Raw genomic sequence first — 16,168 nt, forward strand, 5'->3', positions numbered from 1 at the left:
AGGTGTGTGCCAAATGGGTTTCTCATGACCTAGCAGAAGACTTCCATCTCTTTGGCGTAATGAAGGACGCACTCCACGGCAAGCAGTACATGGATGATGGGGAGGTTATTGATGCAGCAACGCGTTGGCTCTGGGGTCGATCAGCAGAATGGTTCCACGCGGGCAAACACGCCCTCCCAATAAGGTGGCGTAAGGCTGTCGCATTGAACGGACATTACGTTGAAAAATAGGGTTTAATGGCCAAAAGAATGGAGAATAATATGGTGTATTGGAATCCTGCTTTCAGAAGCAATGTTTTATCATACTTATTGAACGCCTCTTGTATTAAATAATTGGCTGATATTTAAAATCTACTGAAGGTATACCGGAAAGTCAGTTTTTTGTCTCAACAGTTATGCTTTGTTTTTATTCTTTAAGTTAGCGATAGTCAAGATACTGATAGGCCACAAATACTGTAAATATGAAGTTCCCTTTACCGGAAAGGCACTTAATTTTATAACCAAACTTTGTACAGTCATTACTCAGTGATTGCGGAAAAAAACACTGTTGAATTACATAAGATTTTAATTACGGTCAGGAGTAACTTTTAAGTCTCTAAAAGCACAAATAACTATAATATTTCCACTTAACCGTAATATTACCCCCAATGACCAAAGCAATAAATTGTAATAATTATACTGAAATAAAAAAAAACCATTTACAATATTGACTGTTCTACTGTAGCAAACTCTCATTTACAATGTTTTTCGGTCCCATACGTCACTTCAAACGATGCTATGTTATTTTATTAAAATGAGCGATTATAAGGAATTGCTGAATGTTAGAATGAGATTCTTCTAACACGGTTTAAGAACATTTTGCCACTTTAGGAAGCGTTAGTAACTTAGTTGAAGACCACACCCATTATTTTGTGAAGACACTAACTGTTGACGGACTGTACATAAATAAATGATTCAAGACGTGTACTGTCCAACCAACGAGAGCAGAATGAGAGCAGATCAGGAGCAACATCGTACAAGAAAGTTAACGCCTTTTAACTTTCGTTACTTACACGTAAGTTGGCATAACTGTATGCAAGTAGGTTGTTTAGACATTTAACTACACTTACCCCATGAATATGGACTTTGCCACTGGTGGGGCACCTTGCGTGTCTCAGCGATACAAATAGCCGTACAACCACAACTGAAGGTTACCTATTGAGAGGCCAGACAAACGTGCGGTTCCTGAACAGGGCAGCAGCCTATAAATTATGTGAAGATGGTATCTGTTCTTTCGGGCATGTCGCATGTCCGAAAGAACAGATACCATTGGTGACCATGCAGCGCTCTAGAATGAAATGATAATTAAATCAAGACCCTACGCTGTCGACAGGCATTGATTTACATCAACGGAGACAGTTGAAAATGTGTGCCCCGACCGGGACTCGAACCCGGGATCGCCTGCTTACATGGCAGACACTCTATCCATCTGAGCCACCGACGGCACAGAGGATAGTGCGACTACAGGGACTTATCCCTTGCACCCTCCCCGTGAGACTCACATTCCCAACTTAATGTCCACACACTACATTCGTAGTGCCCCTGCCCATTACACTCATTACTCGTGGCAGACAATCTTGGCTCAAATGGCTCTGAGCACTATGGGACTTAACTTCTGAGGTCATCGGTCCCCTAGAACTTAGAACTACTTAAACCTAACTAACCTAAGGGCATCACACACATCCATGCCCGAGGTAGCATTCGAACCTGCGACCGTAGCGGTCGCGCAGTTCCTGACTGTAGCAGACAATCTTACCGAGTCCCGTAAGAGCTCGGGCAATACGTGTGCATCGGCACAGAAGAAGAAGGTCAATGGCTGGTTAGCCTTAACTATATGAAGGTGGTATCTGTTCTTACGGGACTCGGTAAGATTGTCTGCCGCTAGTAATGAGTGTAATGGGCAGGAGCACTACGAATGTAGTGTGTGGACATTAAGTTGGGAATGTGGGTCTCACGGGGAGCGTGCAAAGGATAAGTTCCTGCAGTCGCAGTATCTTCTGTGCCCTCGGTGGCCCAGGTGGATAGAGTGTCCGCCATGTAAGCAGGCTACCCCGGGTTCGAGTCCCGGTTGGGGCACACATTTTCAACTGTCCCCATTGATTTATATCAACACCTGTAGGCAGCGTAGGGTCTTGATTTAATTATAATTTCATATAAATTATGCGTCCCTTTGGAAGTCAGGTCTGGAAGCTGGAGCCGTCGGTCGTGGAATCTTCTTCGGCGGAGGCTGCTACGCTGTCAGTTCGAACCTGTGATTGTGCTTTTTGCGGGATGCCACTTGCCCAGGTTAGTCTCTGTATCTACAGAGGGCAAGAACTGTAGTATTGATAATGATGGTAGGCGACACTTCTCATTAATGTATCCTGTTTGGTTATCGTTAAAATATTTACACATTTACGCTGTCTTTTACAACTCTCGACGTAGCTTTCTTAATTGTATGGTAACTTTTCCATCCAACCTCCTCAAATATGATACACATGTCCGGTACGCACTAGACAGAGTGAGTATTATATATTCACAACTAAGTTACGCCCAATATAGAGTACAACATGTCCGGCTATGAAGTACTCCACTCCCGAAACGGAGTGACTATTACATATTCACACTAAGTAACGCACGATACTTAGATATGTGTTCGACCCTCCAGAACGCACGAAGCAGAGATAGGTGTCCGGCCCTGCAGAACGCCCGAAACGGAGTGACTAGCGCTAAAGTGACCCTATGGTGTCCGAAGCACTTCGGCTGCAATATCGTTACTCTTATGTCTCTCAAAACTAGTGAAATTTAATAAACAAAAACGATAGACTCGTAGGATAACCATGAGAGATTGTCATACTAAAAACAGGGTTAAATACAACGAAAGGTATATAAATATTTAATAAGAGAAGTTAGGCGTTTTGGCGCCTAGCACCCGACCGAGCCGACCAATCAGATGCAAGTTGAGTACAACTAGCGGACTCTTCCACGGGACTGGTACATAATGTACCATCTGTCGCTTGCATCTCACTCCACTTTTGTACTATATGCTACTTCACGTGTATCAACCTGCATCAAGGCGTACTTCCAGCAAAATAAAATACTGGCGGCGACAGCCAGGAATATCACAAGCCTTTTCAGTAGTTGCAGGGGCAACAGTCTGGATGACTGACTGAACTGGCCTTGCAATATCAACCAAAACGGCCTTGCTGTGCTGCTAGTGCGAACGGCTGAAAGCAAGGGGAAACTACAGTCGTATTTTTTTCCCGTGGACATGCAGCTCTACTTTGGTTACATGATGATGGCGTCTCTTGTGTAATATAGTCCGGAGGTAAAATAGTCTCCCATTCGGGTCTCCGTGTGGGGACTACTCAGGACGAAATCATCAGGAGAAAGAAAATTAGGATGCTACGGATCGGAGCGGGAAATGTTAGTTCCCTTAATCGGGCAGGTGGGTAGAAAATTTAAAAAGAGAATTGAATAGGTTGAAGCTAGATGTAGTAGGAATTAGTGGAGTTCGATGGCAGGTGAATACAGGGCTATAAATACAAAGTCAAGTAGGGGTAATGCAGCAGTGGGTTTAATAATGAATGAGATAATAGGAATGTGGATAAGCTACTATGAACAGCCTAGTGAACACGTTTCGCGGCCAAGATAGACACGAAGCTCACGCCTACCACGGTAATACAAATTGACATACCAATTAGCTCCGCAGATGATGAAGAGATTGAAGAAATGTATAATGAGAAAAAAGAAATTATTCAGACAGTTAAAGGAGACGAAAATTTAATTGTTATGGGGGACTGGAATTTAATAGCAAGAAAAGAAAGAGACAGAAAAATAGTAGGTGAATATGGGCTGGGGGAAAGGAATGAGAGAGGCAGCCTCCTGGTAGAATTTTGCACAGAGCATAATTTAATCATCGCTAATACTTGGTTTAAGAATAATAAAAGAATGATGTGTACGTGGGAGAGACCTGGAGAGATCGGAAGGTTTAAGATTCGTTATATAATGGTTAGACAGGGATTTAGGAACCAGATTTTAAATCGTAAGGCATTTCCAGGGGCAGATGTGCACTCTGACCACAACTTATTGGTAATGAACTCTAGATTAAAACTGAAGAAATTGGAAAAAGGTAGGAAATTAAGGAGACACAACGTGGATAAGTTGAAAGAACCGGAATTCTTGACAGTTTTAGAGGAAACTTAGGCAACGATTGACTACAACGTGGAAAGGAGTGCCATAGAAGACGAATGGGTAGCTTTGAGTGATAAAATAGTGAATGCAGCAGGGGATCAAATATGTAAAACGACAAGTCCTAGTAGAAACCGTTCGGTATCACAAGAGATACTGTATTCAGTTGATGAAAGGTGAAAATACAAAAATGCAGCGAATGCAGCAGGCGAAAGGGAATACAAACGTTTAAGAAATGAAATTGACAGAAGGTGCAAAATTGCTAAGTAGGAATGGCTAGACGACAGTGTCAGGATTTAGGCGCATATTTCACTAGGGGAAAGATAGATACCGCCTACAGGAAAATTAATTGGAAATTTTGGAAATTTGTGGTTAGGTCTTATGGGACCAAATTGCCCAGGTCATCGGTCTCTAAGCTTACGCACTACTTAATCTAAGTCCAACTATCTTACGCTAAGGACAACAAACACACATCCAAGCCCGAGGGAGGACTCGAACCTCCGACGGGGGGAGCCGCGCGGACCATTAGACCGTTAGACCGCGCGGCTACCCCGCATGGTGATAATTAATTAAAGGGGCCTTTTGGGAAAAGAGATGAGAAAAGAGATACAAGGGAGATGAACTTGAAAGCAATATAATAGGAAGGGAAGTGGTCGTAGAAGAAGATGAGATGGGAGATATGGTACAGCGAGAAGTATTTGACAAAGCTTTGAAAGATACAAATCGAAACAAGGCCCTGTGAGTAGACAACATTCCGTCAGAACTGCTGATAACCTTGGGTGAGCCAGCCATGACACAGCTCTTCCATCTGGTGTGCAAAATGTATGATACAAGCGAAATAGCCTCAGACTTCAGGAAGAATGTAGTAATTCAATTCCAAAGAAAGTAGTTACTGACAGGTGGCAAAATTACCGAACTATCAGTTTCATAAGTCACTGTTGCAAAATACTACCATGAATTATTTACAGAAGAATGAAAAAATTGGTAGAAGAAAACATCGTGAAAGATCAGTTTGGATTCCGGAGAAATGTAGGAACATGCGACGCTATACTGATCCTACGACTTATCTTAGAAAACAAATTAAGGAACGGCAAACCGACATTTATAGCATTTGTAGACTCGGTCTAAGCTTTTGACAATGGTGAGTGGAATACCCTATTTCAAATTCTGAAGATAGCAGGGTAAAATACAGGGAGCGAAAGGCTATTTACAGTTTGTACAGCAACCAGATGGCAGTTGAAAGAGTTGATGGGTACAAAAGGAAAGCAGTGGTTGAGAATGGAGTGAGGCAGGGTTGTAGATTATCCCAGATGTTATCCAGTAAGTTCACTAAAACAGCAATAAACGAAACCAAAGAAAAACTTGGAGTAGGAATTAAGGTTCAAGGAAAAGAAATAAAAACTTTGAGGTTTGCCAGTGACATCGTAATTCTGTCAGAGACAGCAAAGTATTTGGAAGAGCAGTTGAACAGAGTGGACAATATCTTGAAAGGAGGATATAAGGTGAACATTAACGAAAACAAAGCAAGGATAATGGAATGTAATCGAATTAAATCAGGTGATTCTAAGGGAAAAAGATTAGGAAACAAGACACTTAAAGTAGTACATGAGTTTTGCTATTTGGGCAGTAAAGTAACTGATGATGGCCGAAATAGAGAGGATATAAAATGTTGACTGGCAAAGGCAAGGAAAGCGTTTCTAAAGACGAGACATTTGTTGACATCGAATATAGGTTTAAGTGTTAGGAAGTCTTTTCTGAAGGTATTTCTCTAGAGTGTAGCCATGTAATGAAATGAAACATAGACGATGAACAGTTTAGATTAAAAAAAAAACAGAAGCTTTAGAAATGTGGTGCTACTGAAGAATGCTGAAAATCCATGGGTAGATCATGTAACTAATGACAAAGTACTGAATAGAATTCGGGAGACAAGAAATTTGTGACACAACTTGAGCAATAGAAGGGATCGGTTGACTGGCTACATTGTGAGACATCAAGAGATCACTAATTTATTATTGGAGGGAAGTATGAGGAGGTTAAAACCGTAGAGAGAGACCAAGAAATGAATAGAATAAACAGACTGAGAAGAATATAAGCTGCAGTAGTTACTCGGAGATGAAGACGCTCGTACAAGATAGAGTAGCATTGAGAGCTGCATCAAACCAGTCTTCGGACTGAAGGTCAATCACAGTATGTATGGTGGTGGGGAAATGCGAGTGTAAGTAATTCATGTGTCTGGAAATCTGGCATAATACGTGGGTTATGGATGTGGGGACACATGAGGGCTGCCCAGGAAGTAATGCACCACATTTTTTTTCTCAGCCGAAAACAATGCTGCGAATGCGAAACGTTACGTATGTATTATTTGGAGTATCCTGAGTGGGCATGCCAAGTTTCCGTCACTTTCGACAGATAGCGTAGCTGCAGGACGGTTTAAAAATAGCGTCTGTAGGTAAAGTACGTTACAAGCAACGTGCTGTTCAAATGTTCTAATGTGTGTGAAATCTTATGGGACTTAACTGCTAAGGTCATCAGTCTCTGAACTTACCCACTACTTAACCCAAATTATCCTAAGGACAAACACACACACCCACGCCCGAGGGAGGACTCGAACATCCACCGGGACCAGCCGCGCAGTCCATGACTGCAGCGCCTAAGACCGCTCGGCTAATCCCGCACGGCAACGTGCTGTCATTGAATTTCTCACTGCAGTGGTAGACACTGTGGGGAATATTCACAAAGGCTTGTGCAAAGTCTATGGAGCATCTGCTGTCGACAGAAGTACAAATGGTTCAAATGGCTCTGAGCACTATGGGACTTAACATCTATGGTCATCAGTCCCCCAGAACTTAGAACTACTTAAACCTAACTAACCTAAGGACAGCACACAACACCCAGCCATCACGAGGCAGAGAAAATCCCTGACCCCGCCGGGAATCGAACCCGGGAACCCGGGCGTGGGAAGCGAGAACGCTACCGCACGACCACGAGATGCGGGCGACAGAAGTACAGTTAGTCTCTGGGCACGGGGGGTGAGATCATCAGAAGGTGGTTCGTCGGAGCTCCACGGTTTGCAACGGTCGGGTAGACCATCCACGGCTGTCACACCTGGCATGTTGCAGCGAGCTGATGTTGCCGTTCGCCATTGAAGGATGGAAGACGTTTAGAGGACGATGAGAAGGTGATTCACACAGTAAAGCACTGGCTCCACCACCAGCACAAGGATTGGCACCGACGGGGCATACACGCCCTTGTTTCGAGCTGGAGGAAGCCCATAGAACGGGATGGAGATTACGTGGAAAGTTAGGGTGTGTAGATAAAACACCATTCTTTCGTGTGTGTACTTCTCATTACGTTCAATAAAGAATTGGTGAAGACAAAAAATGCGGTGCATTACTTTCTGGGCAACCCTCGTATAAATAAGTAAACAATGACTAAAAAGTAAATTATTTATTTCGAGCAGTTCCAAATTGTATGTTGACTTGTTTAACGAACATATTCCTGAAAAAAATTGTATGAAACTCCCTGCTTGTTACTGCGTTTACATTTTATCTGTTAAGAAGAAAGGTAGTAAAACCGTAAGAAGTGAGTTGTGAATGTTAAATAAAAAAATTTATATTCGGAAACAGCATTTGGTTTCATTAGATTTCGTACTGAACATAAGGAGTATGCTCCCTTAGGTAGTGAGACCGACGTGATTTGAACACGCAGCTTTCTGGTTAATGCCAAAAAGGAAAGATCGATTTACAACAACACTCAGCTGAATGTGAAAGGGGTTAGATTATATTAGATCCACAGAAATTCTGTATTGCGAAGCAAGAATTCCAGCACACGTTAAACCACATACATATTCAACTGCGTAACTCGTAATGGGCCAGTCCTCTTCACAATACAGGTGGTTACAAAACCAGATGGCCGCTGGCGTATTTGAGGAGACTGTCGCCGCCTAAATGAGCGTACCTTCCCAGACGGCTATCCAGTTCCGCGAATAGATGATGTTGGCTTGGTCCTTCATGTCAAGAAAATAGTTTCGAAGATCTATATCTACATCTACATACATACTCCGCAATCCACCATACGGTGCGTGGCGGAGGGTACCTCGTACCACAACTAGCATCTTATCTCCCTGTTCCACTCCCAAACAGAACGAGGGAAAAATGACTGCCTATATGCCTCTGTACGAGCCCCAATCTCTCTTATCTTATCTGTGTGGTCTTTCCGCGAAATGTAAGTTGGCGGCAGTAAAATTGCACTGCCTCCTCTTGAAAGCTTATAATCAAATCTTCCGGAAGAAGATAAACAAAAATCGGCAATTATCACTCCATTTGGCCTTTATGAATTTGATTTCATGCTATTCTGATTAAGAAATACATCTAGCACTTTTTAAAGATTTGTGAATGAAGTACTACAAGGATTAGATTTCTTAATGATTTTTCCCAATTTTTGGGGACCGCAGTCATAATGTACTTGTTGAATCAAACTGCTGCGATTTGACTGTACGATTTATGTTATTCATTTAATTCTCACTAACGCGATTACGGTCCCTATAGCTATTATCAAATACAGGAGTTTATGTTTGGACGTGGTTCGTACCTGCCAGCTTATTAGCCATCATTAGCACAGCACAGTACGTTAAAATGTGCCTGCTGTGCATAACGTCATGTGCAACACCTATAGCGTATTTTAACTTGCACTGAAGATCGTATAATGCAAAAACTGGTTACATACGACTAAAAGCGGAAATCGCCATGTCGGTAATGGGAAAGAAATGATTGCAGCTGATTTTTATGCACCCACAAACAATGCAAGTTCATACTCCACACCTGGTAAAGTTAATAATGCAACTTTCCCCAGATATTCCTTGCACTTTCCTTGCACTTGCATTTAGTTTGGAAGAAGAACGCTCACAGCACCTAACCACACTTTTCTCTTGGCAAGTGTGGTCAGTGGATTAATTTTGAAAACTTTATGTTTGGCATTCAGAAAATAAGCTTTTTGTGATATATCCTTACTTCAGAAGGCACCAAACTATATTTAAGGAGAGTATTGTCCTTTGTAAAGACACTTCGTCCAGAAATTGTGAAACAATTGTATCTCTTGCTACGCTCAACTTATGTCGCTGTCATCTAATAACATGCTGCACAAAACCAATCTCTTATAAATGACTGTCTGAAGGGAAGTAAGAAAAATGACAAAAGGGGAAGTCGACTGGACTGCAGAAGCAACCGAAAAATTTGAAAAGTGCGAGGAAAATTTGGGGCAAGTTGCACCTTTAACTTTACCAAGTATGGAGTATGAACTTGCATTGTTTGTGGATGCATCAAAATCTGCTGGAAGAACAGCCCTCCAACAGAAACAGAATTGAATCTGAAAGCTTATTCGTTTCTTTTCACAGAGGTTTTCCTTTGCTCAGAAGAATTACTCAGCTTATGACAGAGAACTCTGCAGTATTAATTTAGCAATAAAATGTTTCAAATATCTGCTAGAAAGAGGAACACTTTCTGTCTACACGGATCATGCTCCATTAACCTATGCATTCAGATAGAAGAACGAAAATGCTTCAACATTGAAACTCTGTTATATCCAATATATTTTTCAGTTCACAACTGATTTGCGTAATATGTCCAGGACTGTAAATGCAGTGCCTGATCATCTGTCTAGGCTGCTTGCTATTTAGTTATTCGTTCCATAGATCATATTCACGATAAAAGTTACGATGCGGAAAATGTCAACATAAAAAACATAGAACACTTAAATACAGAAAAATGAAAAATATTTATATGGCTGCACGCAGACAATTTACAGTTTTTAAATTACTAATTATCTCTACTCAAGAATTCCCGTATGGTGTAGGAGGAGTTTTTCAAGAGGAAGCTCGTTAATCTCTTTGAAAACACGTCTGCTATCTGTCAGAGATAGGTACGTAGATTGTCAAAGAGTTTGATAGTTGCATGTTGCACCCCTTCTATGGCAAAGTTAGATTCATTAAAGGGCATTGCAGGTCATTCTTCCTTCTAGTGTTGTACCTGTGGATATCTCTGTAACTCTCAGACTTAGATGGACTGTTGGTAACAAATGTCATACGTGAATAGCTGTACTGTGAGGCTGTGGTTAATTTTCCCAGCTGCTTAAAGAAAGACCTGCTAGATGTACAGGTGTGAACTTCACACATAAGTTACTTTCTTTTGTGCAATAAATACTTTGTACCTGAGCGGGGAATTAGCGTAGAGTATTGCCCCAGAAGACGTCAATGAATGAAAATATGCTATATATGTAAACTTACTAATTTCTGTTCCACAAAGTTGGAAATCATTCTTATGGCTAAAATAGCCAAACCTAAACGTTTTAAGCAGATCTATCGCTCCTCTTTTACAGTTTAAGTTTTCGTCAATGGCCGGCCGCGGTGGTCTCGCGGTTCTAGGCGCGCAGTCCCGAACCGCGCGGCTGCTACGGTCGCAGGTTCGAATCCTGCCTCGGGCATGGATGTGTGTGATGTCCTTAGGTTAGTTAGGTTTAAGTAGTTCTAAGTTCTAGGGGACTGATGACCACAGATGTTAAGTCCCATAGTGCTCAGAGCCATTTGAACCATTTTTTTTTCGTCAATGTGCACATCTAAGAACTTACAATTATCTACCCTGTATATTATTTCTTGTTGGTATAATATGTTAATAGGAGCGAGGATATTTTTGACAGTGCAAAACCGGGTGAACTGTGTTTTTACAAAGTTTAAACGTAGCCCATTTGTGCAAACCCATTCACTACCGGATCTTTCGCAAAAATCGTTTACTAACATCTGTTGATGCTTCTTTGCTCAGCTTCACAGTAATGGTTGTATGATCTGTGAATGGGACTAATCCTGCCTCCTGATCAAAATAAAGTGACATATCATTAATATAAGGACAGAAAAGTAGTGGGTCCATGGTCGATACGTTTGGGACTCCCACTGTAATTTTCCCTCATGTAGATGATGTGGCGTCACTATTTTTACTACTCGAACAGCTTTAGGTAACTTTCCACATACTTGTACTAAAATAAGAACTAAACCAGGCATTTGCTGAATTACGTATTCCATAAAAATTTCTCTTATAGAATATTATAATTGACACAGTCTGATGTCTTCGATAAGTGACCCTAAGATTTTATTATGAGCGCAGTAAATGAATAACTAGCTGACTCAGTAGAATGGCCCTTTTGAAATCCAAACTGTGATTGGCTAAGTATCCTATTACCATGCAGGTTGGTGACAACCAAGAGAGCAAATTACCTTCTCGAAAACAACGGTATATTTCACTCTTCCTGCGTTAATGGTGCACTATGTAAGTGACTAAGAACATTACGTATTATTAGCCCACAACTTTTTAGCGTCTTATAGGAGATATTTTCCATCTCATACATCTTCTACTTTTCCTCTATATGTTGCTTCTGCAGTGTGCTGTATTGCTTTCTCTTTTGAGCTACTTGCACCAGTTTTCTCACTTTTTTTTTTTTTTTTTTTTTGTAAAGTAAGTGTTAAAAAATCAGTTACACGTCTATTTTGGTTTACAATCGTCCCATTCTTTTTAACAGAAATTATGTCGCCTTCTATGAATTCTTTCCCTGTCTCTCTTTTAACAATATCTCATACTGATTTTATTTTATTGTCTGATCTGCAATTTCTTACAAAGGGCAGTGCATACTATTTGCAGTAATTTTATAATAAGATAGTATTTTTGGGCTATTATTTGCTCTGGCTATTTTGTACAAATGCTTTTTGCATTGTGAAGGGACTTTAATACCTGTAGTGATCTAAGGTTTCTTTAGTGACGTACTATTATTACAATTAATTATCTTTTTAGGAAAAATGCTTTCAAAAATGGATACGAACTCACTAACAAATACAATAAATATATTCGCAGTTGCCAATATGGACAACCATACCTGTACAATGGAATGATGACAATGAAAATTTGTGCTGTACCAGGATTCGAACCCGGAATTCCCACTTATTGTGAGGGGCCACCTTTCCATTTGGCTATGAGAGCACGACTCACGGCTAGACCCAACCTTCCATTTGTCGTCAATCACGTGTCTACAACCTGTACTCGTTCATCCATTATGTATGTTTACGTACTGGGAAGACGTTTTACTTGAAAGTCGCTTGCCCCGTGTCGGGGGATGTATACTATACTGCAGAGCCTGTGTTATTCTGAATTACGATGCAAAGCATACATGCATACTGTAAGGCGTCCGGATTTAACGCACCTCACATGAGCTTGTTCCATAACGACAGTATGATACAGTATGAGACCCTCAGAAGATGATAATTACATTATATCAACAAAAGGCAACTGCAGTTAATCTCATGTACCGAAAACTAACAAGACAATATCTACCAATATATGGACAGGGGCATGGATAAACAAGTTAAAGTGAAACGCATTTTGGAGACGAACCGAGCAGGTGGTTAATGGTGTCAGAAAACCCGATTTACCAAGAGAATGGCGGGCTTCAGCGCAGGAAGGGATAATGCCAGAACAATACATTATTCCCTTTAACGTAAATATGGCCGGGACAGAGAGTAAGTGGCTGCATGGCAATAACAGGGCTAGACTGCGTCCCAGCAAGAAAAATAAAATTCACCTCTAGCGAGACGGTGATTGGCTGAAGCCATACTGGGCGACACAGACCCGACACGGTGGGGAGATCCCCATTATATAAAAACATTTTGAGGACTAAAATGGCTAGATCTCCTCTCTCATTTCGTGGCAACCGCACAAGTGTGTGGAAATAAGCGAGGGCGTTGAAAGCTTTGCTTTCTGCGAAGTGAGGACGATACACTTCACGTATTGTGGCGACAGATCGCAAAGAGGTAGATAATTATTCCTGCAGAAATTTTTGCAGGCGCATTTTCGACTAGGGAAAGATTGACGTTCTACAGAATGCAGGAAAGTTGAGACTAAGTGAATTCAGTCAAGGCCAGAGTAGGAAATTAGCATTTCAGATCCAGCACGGAGACAACGCCGTTGCACATGCCGCTTGGCAAAGTACCTTCGCGCGTTGGGCCACAGTAAATGTTGAGTCTAGAATTGCTCACTCTAACTTGCGTACACTTTGAGCATTGAATATCAAAAGCTAGGATACTGACCTACCCTCACATTGAGTACATGAGAGATTTTTCATTGGTACGAAAAGTAAATTTATTCTCCACCAACTCCATGCATTGACCAGCTATGACAATGTAGATGTAAATGAGCTGATGAAGATTTTTAATCATTCTTTTCTGTGATAAAAAATTTTAATGTGTAGAGGTGACGATTTTAATAATCGTCATTTCAATATGTGAAAGAGTTAAATATTTTGTTATTGAGTGTCGAAGGTAATTGAACATGATTGTTGTGTATCACTTGACCCCTGTAAGCACAGTTGATAAATTATGTGTAGAGTAAAATAGGGAATAGCTGTTTTGTATTTCTGGAATAGACCCCAAACTTTCACCTTTATCAATTCATACATTCTAGTTAGGTGACAGCAGCATTTCTAATGATGTTTGTTGCAATCTGCTCCTGATATTTTGCGCACTAAGTGAGGAGCTATGTTTGTACACATTGGTACACTCACTGTGCAGACACAAAGGTCGGAAAATGAGAAAATTACAGCATTCTGATAGATTGAGGTTTTGCTTTCGATAGGCACAAAACACATAAACCTCCCAAACAGTAAGCTGGAGCAAATTGGAGAAAAAAATGTAAATGTAAATGTGACTCAACCGTGTAGTACGTGTAGTTAGAATCGTATTCCTGTATTTCTAATCTGCTGGCGCATCACATCATTGAATTGCGTTGCGTTGAGTTCTGACTCAACTCCATTAACCAAATGGCTATATAAAAGACGAGGAAATGGGTTCAAATATTGAATATAGAACAGTGGATGATATTTTGGGGTAGAATCAACAGATATGATGTTTACGCGTAGTCCGGTTCAGAAAATTTGCGAACTGCAACGCTTAGTGAAACGCTGAAAAATGACAGAAAGTAATCGATTAAGACAGTCATGGAAGATCTTGATAGGATCGAATCGGACACGCAACAATAAATCAGCGTGAATAACACGAGACAGAACACGTAGAAATACTGAGTGAGACCGAAAATGCAACACATGGTGCTCGATATGGTCCAAAGAATGGACATGAGAACGGCGTTGCTAATGAATGAGACGCTGAGTCTGTAGATAGCGATTTACAGCATGTTGAACCAAACGTAATCATATTGAATCAGGTAGGCTAGCAATTGCATGCAAGAACGAGTGTTAGTGCTCCTACACTATGTTCGAAGTGAAGGAAACGGTTCACGAAAAACGAGACAGGGAAGGGTTGCATCAGATGGCAACTGGTGAAAATGGTGTAGATGAAAACGCCAACATATTTGGAATGTTGCACCGTTTATTACAACAATCTCAGGAATCAGAAAAGCGCATAGAGGGGCGCATAACACATCAAACAACACAAATTCAAGAATCGGAAAAGCGTATGGAAGGGCGCGTAACACAAGGGCAGAAACAACTAACACTGGGGCTGAAAGAAACGAACAAGGAAATACAAATAACGCGTGATAATATTCAAGGCCAGTTAGATCAAATGCGAACTGAAGCTAAGGAAGCGCAAATCACGCTTCAATCGCTTGTTACAGGGCACAAACAACTGAGAACAGACATTGACACTGTCCAAACAGACATGATTACGTTGCATGAAGTGACGCAACAAAGCGTCAAAAAGGTTACACAACAGGTCGAAGTTTTTGCCATCAAAGCGACGACGAAGGCGATACATGTTATTGCTGAGACGATGTCTCACAATAGAAAGACAAAAGTAGCGTTAAAGAAAATCTATGCTCGTATTTTCAAAATTCAAGAGAAAAACGAACACCAATTTCACCGGCTGAGATCAGAAACTTTACGTTCGATCGAAAGTCGTAGTGAAGTAGAGTGCGTTAGTGAGGAGTCGCAGACGACGACAGAATCCACTTGAATGTCGGTAGATACTACTGTGAAGACTGCAAAATCAGTAGTTGCCGATAATACGACAGAAAGAGTACCCGCGATTACGTGTGATGGAAGACGGAAAGGCACATGTCGATGCCAGTCCGAAACGGGAAATTAATCCAAACCAGCGTATGCCAGAACATCACGGTAACCGTAGGGAACAGTGTGAATTGCGATCACTTGTTCAAGAAAGGATAAAGGCTCAATCGAGAATACAAGAGCGTGGGTTGCAGCAAGGTTCAGTACGTCAAGCATAAAGCGTGACATACGCTGACCAAACCATAGAGATGCGTTACGCAACGCCACAACCTGTAGGACGAATACCGATGGGTTACAGTACGGCGTCTAACGAGCCAGAATAGCTTGCACGTCAAGATACAGAGCCGGTAGCGGGCGTTATGCACGCATATTGCGCATTGAGACCTGCAAGTGATTCTACGGCACAAATGTCACAGAATGAACCAAGTTACACACGTCTGCGTAGATTTGGAACAAACCAACGACAGAATTCCAGTCATCAAAACCCAGCAGGTACATTACAGAGAGAAGCGAGAGGTTCTCATGATAACCACTTTCTGACAGTGCAGAAATACCAGCACTATAAGGAAGATGCAAATATTCTCCACACCCGCACATTTATTGACCAATTTAAAGTAGGAATACCGGCACATTGGCCACTGAAACATAAGTTAGATTTCATTTGCGCGCATATGGACGGAAGTGTTGCTGAAACTATGCAGAAGATAGCAGAAACTTGCGATTCGTATGATTCGTTTAGAGCTGCCTTTATAGCAAGATATTGGTCGCCTGAGACTCAGAGGAGATTGTTACAAAATGTCTAATTCCAAAATTCGCGTGAGGAAACAACAGTCAAAATGTTTGAGAATATGGCTAAAAGGAACCAATACTTAAATAACGCCTATAGCGACGGAGGATTGATTCAAATA

At 41.3% G+C, this 16,168-nt stretch overlaps 1 non-coding gene across 1 annotated transcript; it reads right to left on the reverse strand.

Moving 5' to 3' along the window:
- Nucleotides 1–1,408: 1,408 nt before the first annotated feature.
- Nucleotides 1,409–1,483, reverse strand: Trnat-ugu. The gene has a single exon. It is a non-coding gene; the product is annotated as a tRNA-Thr (tRNA).
- Between the last annotated feature and the right edge of the window lie 14,685 nt (nt 1,484–16,168).

Source organism: Schistocerca americana, chromosome X (assembly GCF_021461395.2).
Source record: "Schistocerca americana isolate TAMUIC-IGC-003095 chromosome X, iqSchAmer2.1, whole genome shotgun sequence".
Taxonomy (NCBI): Eukaryota; Metazoa; Arthropoda; class Insecta; order Orthoptera; family Acrididae; genus Schistocerca; species Schistocerca americana.